This window comes from Pseudophryne corroboree, chromosome 9 (genome assembly GCF_028390025.1).
Source record: "Pseudophryne corroboree isolate aPseCor3 chromosome 9, aPseCor3.hap2, whole genome shotgun sequence".
Classification (NCBI taxonomy): Eukaryota; Metazoa; Chordata; class Amphibia; order Anura; family Myobatrachidae; genus Pseudophryne; species Pseudophryne corroboree.
In genome coordinates, this window is record NC_086452.1 from 369,308,475 (window position 1) to 369,335,365 (window position 26,891).

Here is a 26,891-nt window from a genome sequence, read left to right on the forward strand (position 1 = left end):
CAGTGGAAAGATCACTAAAAGTAACAGGAAAGGCTGAGGGACAGCAACAGATGGAATGAATGCAGAAAATGGTGAGGGTGATGCAGAAAACTAGGTAATCATGAAAATACTTTGACCTCAATGGGGGAGATTCAAATGTTTGAAAAGTCGGTTGGGTGACTGTTTTTTTCCTGTGTATTAGATAGGAAAAAAAAGACTCCCAACTGACTTTTCAAACATTTGAATCTCCCCCAATGACAAATCATCCTGACAAACAATGTAAAGTTTATAGAATACTAGTATACATTATTGCCAATTTCAAATTTTAAAAATCATTGAAAGCAAATATTAATTTATTAATTTAATTATTCCTCAAAAAGTTCTCTAAACAGTATTTGTAAGTACATTGTAAGAGTTACTATTAGAAATCCCTAGATATTATTGCTCTAGCACAAAAGCAAATTTTTTTGTCCTCTTTCAGTAGACGGTTTGCCACATTGGGGTAAGGAAGTCTTTGTCCCAGTAGTAATTCAAAGTACTGTATATCATATAGTTAGTGGTGCTAATTAGTGCAGTTTGTGAACTTAATGTTCTTGGCCAAGTCTATATGACTCTCCGTGCGACACCTGAACATCACAAATATGCTCCTGGCAGATAGCTGCCTGCCCCAGTTGCCTCTGCTTTCCTTTCTCTATTTGTCTATCTATAACTGATTATGAGGGGAGGATACAGTATGTATCAAACCTTGGAGAGAGAGATAAAGTTGAGTGAGATAAAGCACCAACCTACTCACCACCTGTGCAGGCTGTAGATGATACATGTTCCCCCCTCTCTAACTGATTTCTGTGAGCTTTTGGGTTCTCTCTGAGAGATGTATCAAGTCTTGGAGATAGAAAAGGGGAGAGGTTGCCCAAAGAAACTTCTCCAGCAACTTCTCCACTTTATCTCTGTCCAAGATTTGGTAAATCTCTCCCATTAGTCATTTTAGCTATTTCTTTTCTCTCAGACTATGAGGTATCAATTCAATTAGCTGTGAGTCAGAAGAATGCACAAGTAAATGTAGCCATATGCCACACTTATGGTAGCCCGGGACTCTCTGATATTTGTTCACAGGGGGTTATGCAAGTCGCATCGCAATTTACCTTTTGCACTGCCAATGCACATGTGCAGCTCCTATCCCATTCGCGGGGCAGCGATGCAGCATTGCAGGGGTGGGATAGTATAAACAGGGGTGGAGTGGCGCTGTTTTCGGGTCAGCTGCGTTATGTCACAGGCAGCCACTCCAAAGGAAAAAATGGCAGCAGTGCGCGAAGACAGGAGTCATCCACAGTTGCCGCGACCGCAATTAAATTGCGGCTGCAGCCGCTGGGCGGGATGGCCAGCATGCTGGGTGGCCTTGCCCTGCAATAGGTCCACAGTCTCATAAGGTTGCATACAAAAATCATGAGTCAGGGGTGAGATTCGGACAAGATTAGTTGCCAACACGAATAATAAAATTGACTCCCAAGTGTGAGTACATGATCATGTGATGCCAGTACTCAATCATGTGGCGTCACACACAGCTGTTTCAGGCTATTGAAATTTCGTCAAATCAATACATTTTCGATTTCAGCTCCTAATATGTTTAATAATACTGATATTACATACATCAATTATTATGACATCAAAAACATTACGTTCCCTATGTAATATTTAATCATAAGAATAATTTTAAAAAGAATAGTTCTGCAATACAAACTTACCTCTAGTGAGAATTCAAGTGCAACAGAAGTTTGAAGTATATGAAAACAAGAATTTCAAATTTATACTTTATACTTTGTTAGAATAAATTTGGATACAAGCTATAACAAAATCAGTAAAACCTTTTAACCTCCATAGCTCCAACTGCACACTCACCGGTGACATGGAAATGTGTTAGTTGGGAACATATAGGGGTATATTTGCTGTATGAAGGGGCAGCACTAACATTAACTGCAAAGCTTGGCATAGTTTGCACTTACTATTAGTATTGGTTTAAATTGACACCACAGAGGAGCTGGTTCTTGTCAAGCTGAGGCTTTGTATTTGTAAATATACTTGATGGTGTTAGAACTGTTGAAAATATGTCTGTTCAGGCTATAGGATTAAGCAGAGTTTCTGTACACACCAACAGATTCCTTACAACTGCAAACAACCCAGTTGTTTAACTGGTGGAGTGGTTTTAGTGAAGACAAAACAGGTACAGCCAAACGCACCAGTGGTGTAACTTCATCTCAGTTGCCCAGAGGCAAGCTAGATGTTATTCCGCCACCCACAAAACACATTCTGACTCTTCAACTTCATAAAACGAACAACATGCCTATTACTTTCCTATGAAAATTAGTTGTATCATGTGACTCAGTACTGTCAGGGGTAGATGTAAAGTATTAAGTGGTAAAAGGGGAAAAAAGGGGAGAAAACGGTAACTGTACACATTGAGTGCAGCAAATACTGGTTCTCCCCCATGTATTAAGGTGAGGATGTGTGGCAAATTACAGTGGCGCTATGCACCTTTGTCATTTTCGACACTGCTATCTTTAAGCTACCGTAGCACTCATTGCCACCCAGATATATGAATGGTCAGTGGCACTGACCGATCCGATAACTGTAGCTATCGATTCCGACAGCTGCAGTTGCCGTTACCTACCACCACAGCATGAACAACGCTGTCCCTGGCTGCAGCAGTGCCGGGCTCTGGGCTGCATGGGTGATCTCGTGAGATCCTGCGCATGCACAGTGGAGCCAACTCGGAGGAGAGACACAGTGCATCATCACTAGGCTGATGCACCGTGGTCTCTTGTGGGGATCACCGGAAGGCAGGCCCGCCATCAGGGGGGTGCTGCAGGCACAGCTGTTCTGGACCCGGCCTCTCTAACACAGAGGAGAAGGCCTGGGCTACTCATGCAACCGTCCGCCCGCCGCTCTGCTCTGCCCCCTTTTCATGCACGAGTTCTGACACTATCACAGGAGGGGGAGTGGACGCTGCTAACTTCAATTATAAACGTCTCTCCCAAAATGACTGTCACCTCAGGGGAGACAGTTATTAAAGATACTAGAGGAGGCTCCTCTAATATCTTTAATAACTGTCTCCTCTGAGGTGGTGGCCATTTTGGGAGGGACATTTTTAATTGAAGCTTGCAGCATCCTCTCCCCCTCCTGTGACAGTGTCAGAACTCGGGTATGAAAAGAGGATGGAGCTACATTGAAACAGAGGGGGCGGAGCTAAATGGGACCAGGCTGCTACAACAGGAGAATGATCTGCAACAGCTCCTGCCAACCTGTGATAGGTAAGTTGAGGGGGAGTGAGTAAGAGAGAGAAAGTGTGTGTGTGTGTGTGTGTGTGTGTGTGTGTGTGTGTGTGTGTGTGTGTGTGTGTGTGTGTGTGCGTGTGTGTATGGGTATGTGTGAATCTGTGTGTGTGAGTATAAGCAGCGCTACTACTGGAGGCATGTATAAGCGGCACGGCTACTGGGGGCAGTTTGTGTATAAGTGGCACCGCTATGGGGGGCCTTATGTGTATAAACAGCACCGCTTTTGAGAGAATTATGTGTATATGCAGCACCGCTACTGGGGGCGTCAATATGGTGCAAGGGGCATAATATGGTGTTGCTCCGTATGTACAGTACACAGGATATTTTTTTTTAAAATATATATTTATTTATATTTTTACTATCGATAAAACAGGAAGCTTATTACAGCCCATTTCCCACTATCCTGTGTGATACCCCATGTAACTGCCTGCAATGATGCATATATGGGGCATTACAGTGTATATATAAAAAATATATTTTCATTCATGTGTTTATAAAATAAATAGATTTAAACTGATTTGCATATACAGTATGTGCCCCCTCACAGGGGAGTTGGTGCAGGCTGGTCTGTGGGGTCATCAGGATAAAACTGTCTGGGCTTATGACAAAGGATTCTCCCATGGTGCCCAGAATGGGGGATCTCTGCCTGTACTTAACTCTATGGAGCAGGGAGTGAGCAGCACAAGACTGCAGGTTATAATAACAGAGAACAACGCTAACCATTTGGAGAAGTCCTTTGGGGAGGATCTGCGCTGCCCGGGTGTCCTGTGAAAAAGGAGCAGCTTGCTGAGCAGGAACTGGTGCTGCTCAGGAGATGGCTGTGTAGAATGGCGGAGCAAGAGGTGTATCCGGGCAGTACTGGGAACTAAGAGCCGACCTCACCTCTCTGCCTGACAGTGATAGAGGCAAGACTTGCAAGCATGGCTCCGCTGCTTGGGTAGAGCCAAAGACGGAGGTACCCTCCATCAAGGCGGACAGTAGGTGACACTGTTGGACCCCAGGAGCTGCTTTAGTGTGGAGGTTGGACCCAGCAATGGTACACAGCCACGGACCACAGTAGAGCTGCAGGAGTGCAGAGGCAAAGTGCGGTGGTAGCAGCAGCTACAGATATGGGGAAGGTGGAAGCTTTGACAATGGAAGAGAGGTGCTCCCTTCAGGGGATGCGGTCAAGATCCCACTGGATGGAATCCCGGCGGTCGAAATACTGATGCCGGAATCCCGACCGGCACAATCCCGACATATTCTCACTCCGTGGGTGTCCACGACACCCATAGAGGGAGAATATAAGTGTGCCAAGCGTAGCGAGGCACCGTGCCCGCAGCGTGGCGAGCGAAGCGAGCCCGCAAGGGGCTGTGTTCCGCTTGCTACCCCTGTCGGGATTGTGCGGTCGGGATTCCAGCGTCGGTATTTCGACCGCCGGGATCCCATCCAGCGGGATTTAGTTCTGATCCCCCCTTCAGGGTTGGAGCCCGGTAGCAGCAACTGGCTCCATTGTTTCCGGTAGTTCTGCCACTGGTACTCACTGCTATACACACTGATAGATAGAGCAGAGCAGAGTGTCATACTGCTCACCAGCTGGTAAGTGAATGTAGGCACCAGGCAGTGGAGTAGGAATCTGGAAACAAAGGTCTCACTAGAGCTAAGTGGAAGATTACTGTCTCCTACTGTGATGCTTTCACACAGTTCCAAGATGGCTCTGCACATGTTCAATAATAGCCCCAGCTGGTTGGGGCTGCGAGACTGGCGGTGGGGAGCCCGGAGGTCAGAATACTGAACCTGGGATCCCGATTGCAGAATGGCGGTGGGGGGGGGGGGCAAGCGCAACAGAGCCACTTGCGGGCTCTCTGCGCTCACCACAGCAAGCTCGGGTGCTCGCTGTACTCACCATAGGTTCTATTCCCACTCTATGGGTGTCATGGACACCCATTAGTGGAAATAGTCCCTGTTAGTCGGCATCCTGACTGTCGGCATTTGATTGCTCGGGATCCCGACATCAGCATGGTGACTGCCAGGATCCCCATTGGTGGTCACATGACAGCATCCTGCCTCAGCATCTACTGTATCTTGGTACAGAGAATGAAGTTTTCCTTGAGCAGTAGCAATATGGATTCTGCACAGCAGCGCACTCCACTTTCAACAAGAACAACTGTATTTTTTCTACAAGTATTTACAGTAGAAAATGAAAACACTTCTGTGTTTGCAATGCTTTATATTACTCTTTTTCTGTGCATTAGTTTTCATAAATGTCAGTAGGGGCTCCATATATTCACAGATAAAAATATAATATATTCTTTTTGCACATAATTCCAACCATTTTGCCGTTTGTACTGACTATGCAGGTGTAACACATATGTTCTTTTTTTCATCTTTTTGGTTTTATTCAGGTTTATGGTCATGAGTGGACCATACTTACCTAGTCTGCTGGAAAGAAATGGATGGACAGGGAGCATGATGATGCAATTCTCAATGAATCAAATCATCAGAGCACTGGGTCTGGGCAGTATGCAGTATTTGGCATGGCCCCTTAGTGGAAACTCCATTTCTGCTCCAGGAAGTCTGCTAGAGGAGAAGCAAAAAAATATTGCAAGTACAGTATGGAGTGGGCACACTGACTTATCTATAATGGGTGCAGAGTGTGCGGTGCACAAGGGCCCCTGGGTCCAGAGCGGGCCCACACCACACACACTGCACCCATTTCTTCTACACTTACCTTTCCGGCATCCAACGGCGACTGTGTGTGGGCCCCCTCCTCTCCTGTAGCCGTCACCACTGCTGCTAGCGCACTGAGCGCTAGAAACTCTGGCACAGTGCCAGAGTCTACAGCGCGTGCGCAGGACTCCAGAAAAATGGCGCGGCGGACATTTTTCAGAGTCCTGCGCATGTGCTGTAGACTCTGGCACTGTGCCAGAGTCTCAGCGCTGAGAGTGCTAGCAGCGGCGGTGACAGCTACAGGAGAGGAGGGGGCCCACACACACGGAGTCTGCACACGGGTCCCCTCCTCTCTAGAAATGCAGCTGAGTGGGCATTATTGCTGGTTGCTGCATAGTAGCAGTACATGTAGGTTTTACTGTCAGAGATTTAGATCATTTGTCATATAATGCCAATGTCTGCTGTTAATGCATTCACAGCACTAGTGGTTATTGATTTGATTGGTTCATTCTTAAAAATATATCTAGAATGCACCTTTTACTTGACTGGTTAGTTCATCTACTGTAAAATAAATAAAATTGTGCAAAGAACAATTATATACAGCGACTAACCAGATATTGAAGATCCTTAGTCTGACTACATTGGACTGTTTAAAGCAGTCCAGACTGGTTGTATCAGTTACAACATGCAATTTATTACTTAGATTAGGTACTTAAAAAAATCTGAAATCAAATAAAAAATGTTTTATGTATAGAGGCTAAATGGCCAAATGCAGAGCACTCAAAATAAATAACAGCTTTGCAGGGGCAAACTAAGGATATCTAGAATGGAAGTGTCCATGCCACACCACCAGGGGGAGGCATGACCAGTATGCAAGAAGAGTGGACAGTGCTAAGTTGCTCTCTAGCACCTTCCCCTTCTAATACATGTGCAATGGTGAGTGCATTAGTGTTAGGCACATGCAGCTCTCCTATCTAAATCAGAGAAGTGTGAAGCAGTCAGATGTGGCAAAATCCTGACTGAGAAGGACAGGCACCCAAAGTTGTTATTGCCCCACCACAATCAAGATAGCTTTCTCCTAATTTTTCTTGCAGCTTTCACCACCTGCTGGTGTCTTAATCCCAGTGGCTAATTGTTTGGATTCTATAATGAACTGAAACTTGGATTTCATTATCATTTTTATTAAGAGTGCCGCCTCTTTTTATTAATTAACCAACTACATAGCACCAGGGCAAGTATAATTTACAGTGTGCTAGGCTTCATCTTATATACCTGTGGGTTCATCTGGGTGAGTTGGTTCTCAAATTAAAAACACATGATGAATTTGTGACCCAATATAGACTCTCATTGACTAGAGTTAAATCCCTTCTATTAATAGTAGCACCTTGACGTATGTGGGGCTTATTATATATTAGCAAATGTGTGTAACTGAGACTCCTGCATTCAACTGTGACTTTAAAGAAGTCAAATATTTATAAAGGTAGAGGTGTGACGGACAAAGGAGCAGATGTACAGTACTAAGCCTTGGAGAGTGATAAAGTTGAAAGAAATAAACTACCAACCAACCAGCTCCTGTCACTTTGTCAAACACAGCCTGTAACGGGATGTAGTTAATATCCCAGTGGTCGGTATCCCGGTGATCAGAATACCGACACCGGGATCCCGACCCCCGATAATGCCGACAGCTGCACCAGGGCTATTCCCACTCATGGTTGTCCACGACACCCATATAGTGTGAATAGAACCTGTGGCGAGCGCAGCGAGTCACAGAGCCCACAACATGGCAAGAGCAGCGAGCCCGCAAGGGTCTTTCTAGCGCTCGCCCCGCTGTCGACATTCTGGAGGCCAGGATCCTAGCATCGGAATTCTGACCGCCGGGACCCCGGCCCCCGGGATTTCATACCCAACCCCCTTTAACATGGCAGTTAGGGGCCTTATTGGTTGGTACTTTCTCTCTCTCCACTTTATCACTCTCTAATACTTAGTACATCTTCCCCAAAGTGTTAATCCCATTAATAAGCTTTTTTTAATATGTTTCAGAAAATTCATAGAGAAAACATGTTTTTATTTACTTGTTATTTCTATACATAAAGAAATTTAACATATTGCAATTATACATTTAGTGGGGAGTTAATATGTTTTCCTGTTTACCAGAGTGTGAACAGTTTTATTGCTTTTTATTTTGTTTTTAATTTTGGCAACGCAAGGATGGTCTGAAAAAAAATCTTTATAGGCCTAGAGTGATGTTGCCCAGACCCTCCCATTGCAGACCGTACTCTCTAGTCGTTAACGCTTACACCTACACTGCTAAGAAGTCAGTTTCTAAGCCTGAGTTTACAGTACAACACAGAGTCTGGAAAACTAATAGCCCAGCAGTACTGGAGTCTTTGGAAAGCTAACAGAAAAGACGGTTGTTGGTACTGACACCTTGTATAATTTGAAAAATGATGTGACTTTTTGAGTAAACACTGACGTTCCCTGAACGAGCTGTTCACATTCATTAAAAAAGTGAGCCATTGCTTTGAGTAATGAGCCAGAAAAAGGACTGGGTATTCAAAGCACAAATTTCATAGCATAAATTATATAGGATTTGTAATTAGGAGCATTAGTGAACCTATTCAGCTATGTTTTCCTAAGGCTTGTTTCCTAACAGAAGAGTTCAAATCGTGATATTATTTATTAAGGGAACATATTACTTGCAAACTGACAAGATGAAGCTGATCTAGGACAGAACCTACAATACAGACAAGTTCACAGCAAGATCGACCTCACGTCATGTGGAACTACATGTTTTACCATGTAAAAGACTCCATGTTACAATGATCATCTGCCATTTATTTTGGCACATAATAAACTGCACTTTGTAAAAATATAATATAATGAATTAGAAAGATTTGAGGGTTACTCAGAAGTTGAAAATGTCATTGTGTTCTTGGCTCATTGACTTCTATCAGTCAATCGTGCTCACTTCTCTCATTAGATCACAAACAGCATTCCAGGGAGAAACACTGACTTATCTAATCCATATATCAATGTGCGGACTACAATGATGAATGGAGGATAATGATGCAGATGATGTAATGTGTTTTTCAGGAAAATAAATGTAAACCTGAATGTTCCATTATTTTCCCACTCATGACTGTGAATGATTTTACCTCGTTAATTAATGATGATAGCAGAAGACAGGTGAACGGTAAATGGCTTCATTGAGTGAAGTGATCAGTTCAGATCAGTGGTTCCCAAACTATTTTGAATAATGACGCCCAAGAGTATAAGAATTTTTTTCACAGCACTCCATGGCCAAAAGTTTCTAATTGAGAAATTTTGAAAAAATTGAAATTAAGTAAATTGTGTTTATATACATCATCTTTAGTTTCAATAATGTGGTGAGGGACAAGATTTGCTTCTGTTTCTCCACATATTTTATGATTGGTAGTCACTAACACAGGTTTTGTCTATTACGTTGACCATAAATAATTTGAATTGGTCCTGGACCATCAATTCAAGGCACCCCAGCAAGTACCCACTGAGGCACCGCAGTGTGCCACGGCACACAGTTTGAGAACCACTGGTTTAGATACAAATGTATCAAGCAGTAAAAAGAGTGAAGAAGTGGGCCAGTGGAGAAGTTGCCCGTGGCAACCAATATCATTTTTTAGAATGTTCTTGATAAATACCACCTCAAATCTGGTCTATTTCTCCACTATTTTCACTTCTTCATAAATTAACTCCAAAGCTGCGTTGGCTGCTGATATTTAACACTGAAAGTGTGAAAGATAACAAGACCCAAATGTAATAGTAGAGATTTGCGCGGACCCTCATGTTTTGGTTTTGGTTCTAATTCATCATTGTGTTTAGGTTTTGACAAAACCACCCTCAAGTGTGTTGATTCAGATTCAGTTTTTGGTTTATTTTTGGTTTCCTTTAAAATCCATAAAAATAAATAAAAACAGCTTGAATCATGTCTTTTGGACCTGTTGACAATCATGCAATCCAAAACCTGAGTTTGATTTTTAAATCCGAGTTCTGAACTGACAACAGACCCGAAACTGGGACTGGGTTCCACTTGAAACCCCAAAGTGATTCCAAACTGGGACTCCATTTGGCTGGATGCCCACTAAGTTTGGGTGTGTTCATATTTCAGGAAAACCAAACCTCACATCAGAGACTAATTTTCAAATTGAGAGAGCTTGGATTGGGAAACACTATTTGTACTTGGGTAAGTAATTGGCTGTACAACAGAAAACAGCGAGTGGTGATTAATGGGATGTGCTCTGAATGGGCCTCAGTGCTTAATGGTATACCACAGGGTTCAGTACTTGGGCCATTGCAGTTTAACATATGCATTGATGACCTAGGAGTGGGCCTAGAAAGCATAGTGTCAATTTTCGCAGACGATACTAAATTGTGTCGAGTAATTAATTCAGACAAGGATGTTGAGTCTCTACGGAATGATTTATCCAGACTGGAGGTCTGGGCAGACAAATGGAGAATGAGGTTCAATATCGAAAAATGTGAAGTTATGCACTTTGGGACTAAGAACAATCGGGCAGCCTGTAAATTAAATGGGGAAAATGTAGTTGAAAAGGATTTGGGTGTACTCATCGATAATAGACTTAGTAGTGTCACGATCCGGGTATCTGGACGCCATTACTTGCCTTTTAGATGCCTTCTGAAGTTGGCTCAGGGTACCAGGGCCGGATCTCATCTGTGTTTCTGATGTCCACACTCTGCATATCCCTCCTGTCACTCTGAGACGCTGTCACAGCGGCGCCATGTTTGAACCTTGTGTGGCGTCTCCCGTCCTCCGCGGCCTCCGCCGCCGCTCCTGTGTTCCAGTATGCAGGTTGTCAGAGTGGTGCCCCATGTCTGCCGCGGCCTCCGCTGTCATCCATGTGTCTCAGTGTGCAGTTGTCAGTTTGGCGTCTCCTGTCCTCCGCGGCCGGCGCCGCCATTGCTTCTATGTTTCCACATGGTTTTCCAAACCAACTTTCCCTCCAGTACTAACATGGGCGCAGCCATGTTTGCTCCAGTCACATGTTCAATCTCCACCAATCCGCTGCACTGTGAATCTGCATGATTGGTCAGCCAATGCCTGCCCTGCAGCAGGTATAAGTATCCTGTGCCTGAACCAGGAAATGGTCAGTGCTTTGAATGTCAAACCTTGTTCCAGTCTCTCTCTCCTGTGGTTGTTTCTCCAGGTTCCAGCTCCGGTCTCCAGCAGCCACTATGAGACCCGCACCTGCCTTCCATCCTGCGGTGCAGCCTGACTCTGCAGCCCTCCGTGGCTATTCCAGCTTCCAGCTATTAACCCATCTGCTTCCAGCGGTCAGCTTCCAGTAGTATCCAGTTTTCTTCAAAGTGCCGGTGTTATTCCAGCGGATCCCTACTTACCAGCAGTATCCACTACCACCGGTAACTCCTTTTTCAACTCTTCTGTTTCCACGCTCCCTAGCATCTTACAGTCTTCACCACCTGGCTGATTCCATTCAGCATCCACTCCGTGTCTTCATCACCTGGCTGATTCCATTCAGCATCCACTCCGTGTCTTCATCACCTGACTGGTTCCATCCAGCATCCACTCCGTTTCTTCACCACCTGGCTGATTCCATTCAGCATCCACTCCGTGTCTTCACTACCTGGCTGATTCCATTTCAGCATCCACTCCGTGTCTCTACCACCTGGCTGGTTCCATCCAGTATCTACAACAGTCTGTTCAAGTTACCAACTACATCTACACTTCTACTGGCGTGTTCCTTGGCTATCTTCACTACTACAGCCAGGCCTGGTAAGGTTATTCCATCAAAAGGACTTTAACATCTATTCCTTAAACCTACCAGTGCTCTGTGATACCTCCCATGGTTATAAGTGATCCAGGAACTGTATTATTTGCCATTTGCTTTTATCAACTGTGAATACTGTTGTTTCTACACAGAGTCTGTTAATAAAACTTTTATTGACTTTTAACCTGGTTGTCATGGTCACACCTTCGGGTAATCCTTCTACACTTACATGTCCAGGGGTCTGATTAAACCTCCCAAGTTTAATTTCATTTCACCCCCTACAACTGAGGCTTCCTCCTGTCAGCCTAAACCCTCAGTTGTGATAGTAAGCACTGACCATATGAATCCAGTCGGAGACCAGTATCAAGCGGCCAGGCCGATGCAAGAACTGGCAGCCAGACTCGAATATCAGGAGGCTGCACAAGGCCACATCATCCGCTGTCTCCAGGATCTCTCTACCCGACTGGATGGGATTCAAACGACCCTCCGTGGACCTGGCACGTCCGGTGCGTTCACCACAGTGACACCAGCTGTAACCCCACCCACCTTACCCATTTCTACTCCACGTCTTCATCTTCCAACGCTAGCAAAATTTGACGGATCTCCAAGACTCTGCAGGGGATTTCTCAACCAATGTGAAATCCATTTTGAGCTACAACCTGGCAATTTCCCCAGTGACCGTACTAAAATTGCCTATATTATTTCCCTTCTCTGTGGCTCAGCCCTTGACTGGGCATCACCTTTATGGGAGAAGTCTGATACCCTGTTGTCTTCCTATACTGATTTTATAGCTACATTCAGGCGCATCTTCGACGAGCCAGGCCGGGTAACCTCTGCTTCATCTGAGATTCTCCGTTTACGCCAGGGAACACGTACTGTGGGACAGTATCTTATACAATTCAAAATCCTGGCATCCGAACTGGCATGGAACGACGAGGCCCTGTATGCTGCATTCTGGCATGGCTTATCAGAACGCATCAAAGATGAATTAGCTACCAGAGACTTGCCTTCTAAGTTGGATGAGCTAATTTCACTATGCACAAAGGTTGATCTTCGTTTTAGAGAAAGAGCAACTGAGTGAGGAAGATCATCTATTCCAAAGTCTTCCGCTCCTCCTCCTCGTCAACTGTCTCCACCCAAGGATGAGCCCATGCAAATTGGCCGTTCCCGTCTATCTCCCGCTGAGCCCCGAAGACGTCTCTCTGAGTCTCTCTGTCTCTACTGTGCAGCTCCGTCTCACGCTATCAATGCTTGTCCCAAACGTCCGGGAAACTCCAAATCCTAGCTCGCCAAGGAGAGGGCCGGCTAGGAGTAATGATCTCCTCTCCATCTCCTCATGATTGTAATCTCCCAGTCTCGCTTCAAATTGCTCAACATTATAGGAACGTCATTGCCCTCCTTGATTCCGGAGCAGCTGGGAATTTCATAACCGAAGCTTATGTTAAACAGTGGTCCCTACCCACCGAGAGACTTCCTACGTCTATTTCCTTGACTGCCGTGGATGGCAGTAAGATTTTTGACGCAGTTATTTCTTTAAGGACTCTACCAGTTCGTCTGAGAGTAGGAGTTCTTCATTCAGAATTTATTTCCTTTCTAGTGATTCCAAGAGCCACAAATCCAGTGGTTTTGGGCCTTCCATGGCTCCGTCTTCACAATCCATCGATTGACTGGACGACTACGCAGATACTAGCATGGGGTCCCTCCTGTGCTGAGACCTGTTTGTCCAAAGTGCTTCCTGTTTGTTCTTCTTCCCCCAGGTCGTCTGATGTTCCACCTCCTCCATATCAAGACTACACAGATGTGTTCAGTAAAGCCTCCGCTGATATCCTTCCTCCTCATAGAGAATGGGACTGTCCAATTGATCTCATCCCAGGGAAGGTTCCACCTCGAGGCCGAACTTATCCGTTGTCCCTTCCAGAGACGCATTCCATGGAGGAGTACATCAAAGAGAACCTGGCAAAGGGTTTTATTCGACCTTCCTCTTCTCCAGCTGGCGCAGGCTTCTTTTTCGTTAAAAAGATAGACGGTGGCCTGCGACCGTGCATCGATTACAGAGGTTTGAACGACATTACCGTTAGGAACCGTTATCCTTTACCCTTGATTACAGAGCTCTTCGATAGAGTTAGCGGAGCTACCATCTTTAGAAAGTTGGATTTGAGGGGTGCCTACAATCTCATCCGGATCCGTGAGGGTGACGAGTGGAAGACCGCCTTCAACACCCGGGATGGACACTATGAGTACCTCGTCATGCCTTTCGGATTGAGCAACGCTCCAGATGTTTTCCAGCATTTCGTAAATGAAATCTTCAGAGACATCCTGTACCGCCATGTCGTGGCTTATCTAGATGATATCCTTATCTTTGCCAATAATCTAGAGGAACATCGCTTCTGGGTAAAGGAGGTTCTGTCCCGTCTCCGTGTCAATCATCTCTATTGCAAATTAGAGAAATGTGTTTTTGAAGTCAAATCCATTCCGTTTCTAGTTTACATTGTGTCCGGTTCCGGACTAGAGATGGATCCTGAGAAACTACAAGCAATCCAGAATTGGCCGATTCCCCTAACCCTCAAAGGGGTCCAGAGGTTCTTAGGGTTCGCCAATTACTACAGAAAGTTTATACAAGACTTTTCCACCATTGTGGCGCCTATCACTGCTTTTACCAAGAAGGGTGCTAACCCGTCCAAGTGGTCTGAAGAAGCTACGCAAGCTTTTTATCTATTAAAGCAATGCTTCATCTCTGCACCAGTTCTGAAACAGCCCGACATCGACTCTCCTTTCATGCTTGAGGTAGATGCCTCCTCCGTTGGAGTAGGAGCAGTGTTATCCCAGAGGGCTAAAGATGGTCATCTACATCCTTGCAGTTTCTTCTCCCGGAAGTTCTCCCCAGCTGAGCGCAACTATGCCATTGGTGACCAGGAGTTGCTAACCATCAAGCTCGCTCTGGAAGAATGGAGATATCTGTTAGAGGGAGCTTCTCATTCAGTCACTATACTTACCGACCACAAAAATCTTTTATATCTGAAAAGCGCACAATGTCTTAACCCTCGTCAGGCCAGATGGGCACTTTTCTTTTCCAGGTTCGACTTTAAACTCCAGTTCTGTCCGGGTTCTCAGAATCGCAAGGCCGATGCCCTTTCCCGCTCATGGGAGCAAGAAAATGAGTCAGAGTCTTCGGACAAGCATCCTATTATTAATCCGTTGGCATTCTCCACGGTAGGGATGGACTCTACGCCTCCACCAGGGAAAAGTTTTGTAAAACCAGTGTTAAGGAAGAAGCTCATGCATTGGGCCCATGCTTCCCGTTTTGCCGGACATACAGGCATCCAGAAAACCCTTGAGTTTATCTCTAGGTCCTATTGGTGGCCAACTCTGAAGAAGGACGTCATGGAGTTTATTGCCTCTTGCCCAAAGTGTGCCCAACACAAAGTCTCCCGCCAGTCGCCTGCTGGGCAACTGGTTCCATTATCTGTTCCCCGTCGACCGTGGACCCATTTGTCGATGGACTTCGTTACAGATCTGCCGATGTGCAACAAGTTTAATACCATCTGGGTGGTAGTTGACCGGTTCATCAAGATGGCACATTTCATACCTCTCACCGGTCTTCCGTCAGCTTCCAAGCTGGCTCAAGTGTTTATTCAAGAGATCTTCCGACTCCACGGTCTTCCTGAAGAGATCATCTCTGATCGTGGTGTACAATTTGTAGCCAAGTTTTGGCGAAGTTTATGTCAAGCCCTCCAAGTCAAGTTAAAGTTTTCTACAGCTTATCATCCTCAGACCAATGGTCAAACCGAGAGGGTGAATCAGGACTTGGAGGCCTTCCTCCGCATTTATGTGTCTTCCTCTCAAGATGACTGGGTTCAACTCCTTCCTTGGGCCGAGTTCAGCCACAACAATCAATACCATTCCTCATCTTCTTCAACACCATTCTTCATCAACTATGGATTCCACCCTAAAGTTCCAGAATTCCAACCGCTTCCAGCAACTTCTGTTCCAGCAGTGGATGTCACCTTGCGTCAGTTTTCTAACAACTGGAAGAGTGTGCGAGCGGCCCTGCTCAAAGCCTCGTCCAGGTACAAGAAGTTTGCTGATAGAAAGCGTAGAGCGGTTCCTGCTCTCAAGGTGGGTGATCGTGTGTGGTTGTCCCCGAAGAATTTGAGGTTGAGAGTTCCCAGCATGAAGTTTGCACCTCGTTACATCGGTCCTTTCAAAATTGAACAAGTCATCAATCCTGTTGCCTACAAACTCCAGTTACCTCCCTTCCTGAAGATACCCAGGATATTCCATGTTTTCCTGTTGAAACCGCTGATCCTGAATCGGTTTCATTCTGCACTTCCTCCAGCTCCGAAAGTCCAAACTCAACGGGGAGTTGAGTATGAAGTGGCCAAGATTCTGGACTCACGTTTCCGTTACGGTCAATTGAAGTATCTTATTGACTGGAAGGGCTATGGTCCTGAAGAATGCTCTTGGACCAATGCGTCAGATGTCCATGCTCCTGCCTTGGTCCGGAATTTCCACTCTAAGTTTCCTCAAAAGCCGAAGAAGTGTCCTGGGGCCACTCCTAAAGGGGGGGTGCTGTCATGATCCGGGTATCTGGACGCCATTACTTGCCTTTTAGATGCCTTCTGAAGTTGGCTCAGCGTGCCAGGGCCGGATCTCATCTGTGTTCCTGATGTCCACACTCTGCATATCCCTCCTGTCACTCTGAGACGCTGTCACAGCGGCGCCATGTTTGAACCTTGTGTGGCGTCTCCCGTCCTCCGCGGCCTCCGCCGCCGCTCCTGTGTTCCAGTATGCAGGTTGTCAGAGTGGTGCCCCATGTCTGCCGCGGCCTCCGCTGTCATCCATGTGTCTCAGTGCGCAGTTGTCAGTTTGGCGTCTCCTGTCCTCTGCGGCCGGCGCCACCATTGCTGCTATGTTTCCACATGGATTTCCAAACCAACTTTCCCTCCAGTACTAACATGGGCGCAGCCATGTTTGCTCCAGTCACATGTTCAATCTCCACCAATCCGCTGCACTGTGAATCTGCATGATTGGTCAGCCAATGCCTGTCCTGCAGCAGGTATAAGTATCCTGTGCCTGAACCAGGAAATGGTCAGTGCTTTGAATGTCAAACCTTGTTCCAGTCTCTCTCTCCTGTGGTTGTTTCTCCAGGTTCCAGCTCCTGTCTCCAGCAGCCACTACGAGACCCGCACCTGCCTTCCATCCTGCGGTGCAGCCTGACTCTGCAGCCCTCCGTGGCTATTCCAGCTTCCAGCTATTAACCCATCTGCTTCCAGCGGTCAGCTTCCAGCAGTATCCAGTTTTCTTCAAAGTGCCGGTGTTATTCCAGCGGATCCCTACTTACCAGGAGTATCCACTACCACCGGTAACTCCTTTTTCAACTCTTCTGTTTCCCTAGCATCTTACAGTCTTTACCACCTGGCTGATTCCATTCAGCATCCACTCCGTGTCTTCATCACCTGACTGGTTCCATCCAGCATCCACTCCGTTTCTTCACCACCTGGCTGATTCCATTTCAGCATCCACTCCGTGTCTCTACCACCTGGCTGGTTCCATCCAGTATCTACAACAGTCTGTTCAAGTTACCAACTACATCTACACTTCTACTGGCGTGTTCCTTGGCTATCTTCACTACTACAGCCAGGCCTGGTAAGGTTATTCCATCAAAAGGACTTTAACATCTATTCCTTAAGCCTACCAGTGCTCTGTGATACCTCCCATGGTTATAAGTGATCCAGGAACTGTATTATTTGCCATTTGCTTTTATCAACTGTGAATACTGTTGTTTCTACACAGAGTCTGTTAATAAAACTTTTATTGACTTTTAACCTGGTTGTCATGGTCACACCTTCGGGTAATCCTTCTACACTTAGATGTCCAGGGGTCTGATTAAACCTCCCAAGTTTAATTTCATTTCACCCCCTACAACTGAGGCTTCCTCCTGTCAGCCTAAACCCTCAGTTGTGACAAGTAGCAGTACACAATGTCAAAATGCAGCAACAAAACCAAATAAGGTGTTAGCATGCATAAAAAGGGAAATTAAGACATGGGATGAGAGTGTAATCCTGTCATTGTATAAATCATTGGTACTGCCGCACCTGGAATATTGTGTACAGTTCTGGGCACCGAACTATAAAAAAGATATCTTGGAACTCGAAAGGGTTCAGAGGCGAGCCACCAAACTGGTTAAGGGGTTAGAGGCACTGAATTATGGGAAAGACTTACAAGGTTAGATATGTTTACACTGGAAAAGAGGCGGCTGAGAGGGGATATTATTAATATTTATAGATACATTAAGGGACAATGCAAGGACTTATAAGACGATCTGTTTATAAAAAAGAATGCTACACAGGACACGAGGACACCCCCTGAAGTTAGAAGAAAAAAAAATCATATACAATGGAGGAAAGGGTTCTTCACAGTAAGAGCAGTAAGGATTTGGAATTCTCTACCAGAGGAGGTAGTAGTGGTGAACTCACTAAATAAGTTTAAAAATAGTTTAGATAAATTCCTAACTGATAGAAATAGCCAAGGTTTACAGCATCTAAATGATATAATACAGGGTGAACTCAATGGACTTTTTGTCTTTTTTCAACCTCACCAACTATGTAACTATGTAACTATCACTATGTAACAGGCACCAAATTGCTGGTCCCAATGCGATCTGAATCAAGATAGCCTTTAGATTTAAAGCACCAATTTTTTTTTATGGCAAAATCAGGTTATTTTTGCCTTGAAACTAATTACGGCTTTAAATCTAATAGCTACAGTATATTGAGGGAATCATGCTGGGACCAGCAATTGGAGTCTATTACATTTTGTCCCAAGACTGTACACAGGGTCAAAAATTGTATAACCTTATTGTTAAATGTGTAACTGTGCAATTAAGGGGTCTATTCAATGCATGCCGGATTCTCTCCGATTGATGGAGAGGATTCAACAGTGCAGTATTCAATTAGCGGGCATTTCTGACAGGTTTTGCCCATTTTCGACAATGGCTTACCTGATTTTTTTTAAAGTCAGATCAGCATTGTTGAAAACGGGCCAAAAAACTGTGGGAATTGGCCGCTAATTTGACAAAACACGTGGCTCCGCGACTAATCCGCCGATCCACATGTTTTCTGACAAGTTGAAATTGTCAACAAGTCAGAAAAATGGCAGCTCCATTGAATAGGTCGAATCCTGATTCGACCAAAAAAAGTCAGAAACTGCCGTCTTTTCGACTTGATGTCAATTCCGACTTCAATTGAATAGACCCGTGTATCTCCTTTGCATCCAGTTAGATTTATCCCCTTCATCAATATCTGTCAAATATCTCTGGTCCTAAGTAAATGATTTGAGTCTTCACAGCCTGTTATTATGATACAAAGTAAACCTCTGACTGTACCAGGCTCTCCATGTAGTGAAGAAGAATAAGATAATAGACAGTAGTCTGAATTACCAACAAAATTGGCACTAAACCTTGGCAACCAATCAGATTCGCGTGTGCATTTTGTGACTTCCACTACACAGCTAAAAGCTTAAAGCTGATATGATTAGTTGTTCAGTGAAGATTTTGCTTTGAAATGGGTTGTTAGTAAATGAGCTTCACTGGAACAAATCCTGCTTTTGATATTCTAAATGCCAATATGCACCCTTTCCCGTCGCTGCAGAAAATCATGGATCTCATAAATATTTACACATGGTCTGATGTAGACTTGAACATGTCAGCTATAATTGATATTGAATTGTGTGTACCGAACTAATTGTTTATATTTGCCGCATACTGGATTATACTCATTTTTCAGAATGCCCAGTTACTATCCATATGCTGCATTTGATGCCCATCATTAGGAGAGCACACTTGCCCCAGTTGTACCCTTGCCGGAAAAGATATGTCTGAAAACATACAAATCTATGATTTGGCACAGCCTAGCATAGCCCGCAATTCCGTCTACATGCCTTCAATGAATAGTGTCTATGTGATAACGCCTTGTTAGAGTCCAGCTATTGTCCTCCAGTCGCAAATGGAGATGCCACTGAAATGTATCTGCATTGCCCCTACTGATATATGCTCAGTTTCAATACAGGTTCAGTGCAAAATCACACTAGATATGCTACAGCAATGGCATACATTAAACTGTGCTTTTTTTCTATGAGTAAAGGTGCAGGTACAGTACTCACATAAAGTTACTGGCAAGGGCGTAGCTACCATAGGTACAGACAGTGCAGCTGCTATGGAGCCCAGGGTTGAGAGGGGCCACTTTTAGCTTTCAAAGTTACATATGTTATATACATATTTTATCATTCGGTGGTACCTAGGAGCACTTACAAATATTTGCCTTGGAGCCTGCAATCTTTCTAGTTACGCAACTTGACCTGTTCATTGTAATGTGGTATAAAATGAACTGGAGGGGAATTATAATGTTGAAAAATATGAACTGGGGCCCTGAAATGTGGCACAATATGAAGTGAAGGCACTGTATTGTGGCATAATATGAGCTAGGGACACTGTATGTCATAATGTGAATTGATACTGTGAGTTAGAGTGCTACTATGCTTCAGAAAATTAATTAAATCACTGCTATGGTGCAAAATATAAACCAAGGTACTACAGGTTGAGTATCCCATATCCAAATATTCTGAAATACGGAATATACCGAAATACGGACTTTTTTGACTGAGAATGAGAGAGAGTAACCTTTGTTTTTGATGGCTCAATGTACACAAACTTTGTTTAATACACAAAGTTATTAAAAATATTTTATTAAATGACCTTCAGGCTGTGTGTAAAAGGTGTATATGAAACATAAATGAATTGTGTGAATGTAGACACACTTTGTTTAATGCACAAAGTTACAAAAAATATTGGCTAAAATGACCTTCAGGCTGTGTGCATAAGGTGTATATGAAACATAAATGCATTCTGTGCTTAGACTTGGGTTCCATCACCATGATATCTCTTTATGGTATGCAATTATTCCAAAATACGGAAAAATCCGATATCCAAAATACCTCTGGTCCCAAGCATTTTGGATATGGGATACTCAACCTGTACTATGGTCCATAAAATGAACTAGGGCCTAAAATTAGCAACTGCTGTGGAGAGGTGTCTGTCTAAAAGCAATTGGGTAGGGGCCCCTTCAAAATGTTGCTATGGGGCCCGCAAAGTTCTGGCTACGACCCTGGTTATTGGTACTCACATGATTTAAAGATGCTTCCATACTCCACAGATGTCTTCAGACACACCTTCATCTTCTCGTGATCATAACAGTAGCACATCTTTCTTTTCTTTATTACCAGCACAAAGTTACTGCTTATTTTATTCATTTCTAAAATAATTTCAGATTCCATTTGGATGCCACATGTACTCGTTCAACTTACTGGTTTCTGAAGTAGTTATAGAATTCAAAAATACAAAAAAAAAAAAGAAGTGGCATACCATCAGAAAAAAGCACTGTGAATACATATTAAAATTATGGATCCTTAATATCCCTTACAGGGGCAAATGCAAAATTTATAAGGGGGGGTTTCCAGAGCGGGAGTGGAGCTAAACATTGGAGGTAGTGACTGGGGCCTGTTAAACTGGTATGTGTGTGTGTGTGTGTGTGTGTGTGTGTGTGTGTGTGTATGTATGTACATATATATATATATATATATATATATATACACACACACACACACACGGGAATCAACAGCACTCGCCATTCACAGGAGAGGGGTGCATTCACGTACTCCCCACCCGTAGGTTGGGGTGGAGTGGGCTGTGACCACCCACCCAAATATACAGTACATATTCAGAGAACCCTGCACTCTCCTTAGTAGTTTCATTCACCTCAATGCTTTAATATACAACTGGTTAAACAATGTGGTTTTAGTTGTATATTAAAGCACTAAGGTGAATGAAACTACTAAGGATAGTGCACAGGGTTCTCTGTATATGTGTGTGTATGTATATATATATATATATATACACACACACACACATATGTGTATATATATATATATATATATATATGAACATCAGGCCACTGTTGGGGAAGGTACTGTAAGTGTCTGGCTGCATGGGAAAGTCAGCCATGTCGCTGTGCGCATCCATGCATTAGTTTACATTGTATTTTTTATTTCTGCACCTGATTTCAACTATTGCAATATTATTATTTTTAAGTACAAGTATAATAATACACCTAAATATATATCAATAAATAACATTATATTCCCTATTGAGATGTAACATATCTATAGAGAGTCCTGATTTTTTAGACTTTATAAGATGTTGGTTACTTCCATCCGCAACAGCACCCTAAACTAGAAATCGCAGCGCCTATATCTCATGTGCACGTCAATAGTGGCTAACTAATTATTCAACTGCAGATATACAACAGACTAACAGCAACATTTGTGGCTATAGCGCACCCCTGTTAGGTAATTTTGAAACAGCTCACCTGAGCCTACACATGTAGTCCTTCTGAGTCCATTGTGAGACCGCTGTCACAGTGGGAGCCAGCAACGAAGCCTGCCACAGCTGAGATCAGGACAGAAGGGTTCCTGTTGGCTACTACAGAGCCTGACATGAGACCGATCTTGCGACAACCTCTTATAACTCAGAGGAACATCAAACGTATGTACCCAGGAATATTTATAATCAGTTGAAGATTTTTTCCTAACAGTGGCCACTACAATCAACATCTCTCCCCTCCCCCACTTTCACGCCACCCGCCTGTCTAATTCATAACATCTGTTTAGGCTGTGTATGTCTTTTTCATTGTATGCTACATCTATCAGTACAGTATTGGGAACTACTGTGTGGCATAATGTGAATAAGGGGCAGTACTATGTAACAATAATATGAATTGGTGACACTTATATGATGAATAAAATGAGTTGTGGGTACTCCTGTGTGGCATAACATGAATTATGGACACTACGGTGTGGTATAATGTAAATAATGGAAACTATTGTGTGGCATAATGTGAACAAAAACCACTACTATGGCATAATGTGACTAAATGGCACTGCTGTGTGGTATATGGTGAATTGTGGGCACTACTGTTGTATTTCATGAATAAGTGGCACTACTCTACTATGTGGCATAATGGGAATTGTGGGCACTATTGTGGGTGTAATGTGAATAAGGGTCACTAATGTGTGGTGCATTGTGAATAATACAGTACTATGTGGAGTAATGTGCATTGAAGGCACTATTGTGTGGCATGTACATTTTGGGCACTATATGTGGCATAATGTGAACTGTGGGTGTTATATTACAGTACATATAATGTAACATTTATATTTTTGTTATTTATATAACTGTATACAGCAGCTCCAATGATGCATGCAATATTTTGCCCTCCTGTGTTTATATTATTATTTTTTTAATGCGTGTCTTGTTTTATGGGGAGGGGGGCACATTTGTAGGGGTGCCCAAAGCATATTGTTGCACCTGGGCACACCAGTCGCTAGTTATGTCACTGGCCCAAGAGCAAACTATTTATGGTGTGGCAGCACAGCTTGTGGTGTTAACCTGTTAATTTCCGCCACTGGTCATAATAATGAGGACACAGTAAATTGGGCGAAAAAGTAAAAAAATATATATACTGTATATCATGGAAAACTCCAGTTTTTCACATCCAAAGAATTATCAGGGCTAATTGATTTCCCCCATAGGCTACAGTAGAAGAAAAATACTTGTCTCACTAAAATGTAAATTGAATGTATAGTTACTATACTGACAACAGATACATCTGTACAATATAGATCCTAGAACTTGTACATACAGTTCTGGAATTATCTAATTAAGTAATGCAAAGATTTTTGTATTTATTTTTTCCATTTGATAAATGACCCAAGCCTGAGGTTTTTTTTTATATACTAGATTATTTTTTTAATTTTTTGTTTGACACCTATTTAGAGTTTTCTATAAACACTAACACCTATAAAACAGAGATTACTGTATGACTGGCTCAGGGGGTGACTTTAGCCTTAAATACATAAATTATAGCCCCTTTCTAAATGAGTGACAACACGGACATGGATATTTTTTATTTTTTTTACAATTGGCATAAACTTTCATACGAAATTAGTAGTGTAAGACAGCCAGGAATTATGAACTCGCATAGTCATACCTATTCATGGACTGGCTTAGAAGGAGAGGGGGAAAAAATGTCTTGACATACAGACTGTGGCCCATGTGTAATTTCTGTGCCTCGAGCAACGTTAAGGGAAAGCTGCTACATCTGGCAATTGCATTTTGAGTGGCACATATTTAAACAATGATGCAGTTTGACAAATTTCAAACCTGGCTTATGAAAAAATAACATAAATACAATCATTACTTGAGAAGATTGTCCACCTGTATAAGTGGCAATGAAGCGTCAACGAAAGGCTGCTGTTAATGAATAAGGATGCAGAGCGGTTGGATTAGGCTGTTCTAAATGTAAATCGCTGTCAGATAAAGCACTTGTGTTTACATGTACCATTAATATTGTGATCAGTGTATTTAAGAGAATTAGCTTCTTAATGCAGATGTTCTCATTTGGACCTCTATGCACATAGCTCCAGCCAACTCTTCTACCATCAGTTGTGTCAACATGTCAGAAGTCCTCAGCTGTTTTAACTCTTATTTTAAACAAAGCTTTGTTGTAAAATTCAAAAGCCTGTTTCCTCTTAGTTTTATTTTTGGCTAATTCAAAAGTTCTAGGTCTGAGAATGTGACACATTAATGTTCAATTACTTTAACCATCTGATAATTTTATGGACATCAAATCATCATCCTAATTGCTTGCTTATAACGAGGAGAGAAAGTAAAAGCCTAATGAATAAATGTATTTTTTAATGATTTAATTTTTTTTGTAAAAATAACTAAATAACTAAAAGCACTTTTTACACGGTAATAAGAAACCTATTACACAAAAATGTATAGCCAATAAAAGAAAAATGTATAAAAAAAAACTTAAAAAATGCAATAAGTTAAAACTTAGTTATAAATGCATAAATTATAGCTACATAAACTACAAAGTTTGGAGCAGTAGTGAAATAAGCTTTTTATTTAGAACTACATATTTAAGCAAACATTTTAGAGTTTTAAGTAAAGTCAAAATGTTCCTGCTTGAATATGTTTAATTTCCAAATTGAATTATCTTGTATGCACTAGTGTATTTATATAAAAATAATTGAGAAACAATGTTCTTGATATAAAAATAATATTATTATTATTATTATTATTATTATTATTATTATTATTACTACTACTACTACTACTACTACTACTACTAATAATAATAATAATAATAATAATTATTATTATTATTATTATTATTATTATAAGACTCACATTTACAAAATTCTTTGTTACAGATTCAAACTGAGGACCATTTTCACAGATCCCCTGTGCAATGTACAGGGTTATCATAGTGCCATCTACTTAATTTTTCACAGTTTGTGGATGTTAAGTTCACCATTTGCACCAAAGAAACTTGCTCTTGCTCTGAGTTTATATGTTCTTATATGTATCAAGCCGATCACTTCCAGCAAGGTAATATTTTGCAAATGAAAGTGTACACATAAGGACTCAATGTGTTTCTCACCTTAGTATATGTGTAGATATTAGTTCTGTTTCCATAGAAGATTAAGTTACTTGTAAACCTCCGATTTCTCTGTTTGCTGTATTCTGACCTAGAATCCCATGGGAAGTACAAGTTAATTTAGGCATACAATTATATATACACAGAATGTTGCACAAGCAGCAGTAATCAAATTTACTGCATTATTTATAAAAACATATTTAAACACATACCTTTATAACATTAACAATATATCTATCTATCTATCTATCTATCTATCTATCTATCTATCTATCTATCTATCTATCTATCTATATATAAAACGTGGCCATAATTACTGTTTCCCTATGCAGAGCTATCTGTAGCTCTAAATAATAGTTGGAATGCCACCAAATTTTGAAATAATACTATTCAAGGATTGGGGAGAAAAATTCCATGAAAAAATTAAGTTCCAAAATGTGCCAATATTTGAAAATATTGAGCTGTACAAGGTAAAATGCATGACAAGACACCAACATATGAATAAGAGAAACATCATTTTTTTTTTTTTTTTCACCCTGGATAAACTAAAACAGTAGAATTTGAAGTGACCTGAAATGTTCAAAAGAAAAAAGTGTACACTGCACTTAGGAGAGCAGAAAATTTGCACAACCTCCTCATCATAAAACTTTGAACTGTTAATGAGATTGGACCCGTGAGGGCAATTCCTCTGGCATGTTAGGTCAGTTTCTTTTTCAATTTAATTTTATTTAATTTTAGGCTCCTCTTATTCATTTTTTGGTACCTTTTCATGCATTTTAACTTGTATTGCATCATATTTTCCCCTATCTGCAGATTTTGGAGCTCATATTTTTTTCCCCCTGGAATCCTACTAAACCTTGGAGAGTGATAAAGCGGAGAGAGATAAGCTCTTAATCAGCTCCTGTTATTTTTCAAACACAACCTGTAAACTGACAGTTAGGATCTGATTGGCTGGTAATTTATCCCTCTGTACTTCGTCTCTCTGCAAGCTTTGGTACAGAAGCCCCCATATTTTGTACAGCATACTTATTTGGTGACATTTCGCCCATAAGTTAGAGCGACCGGCAGCTCTCTTTAGGGAAACTGTCATTATTCTATATATAATATAGTTACATATAATTGTTTTCTTTTTTTATAAAAATTATATTTTTTTATCATTTAAATTCAATTACAGGCAGCTTCATAAAAATGAGTAGCATTCCCCTTTGATATTTATTTTTCCTTTTTTATATAACATTGCTTTTTTGTTGTACAACTAGTAGACTAGACTGCTGCAGGTGAATTGAAATACTTTTACACTAGATATGTGTGCAGCCTCCCATGTTTGAGTTCTAATTCATCCTCAAGTTTTGGTTTTGGCAAAACAACCCTCAAGTGATTTCTTTTTTGGCTTGGGTAATAATCAATAACTAAAAAATACAATAGTCATTTCTAAAAATGGATAAAAAACAGTTAAAAACATGTAATTTTTGCAATCTAAAACCCAAAATTCAAATTTAAAATCCAAATTCCATACCAAGGGAGTTCCAGACCGGGTTTTGGTTTGGTTTGGATCCACAAAATTTGTGTGGATTTCTGGAGTACCAAACCGT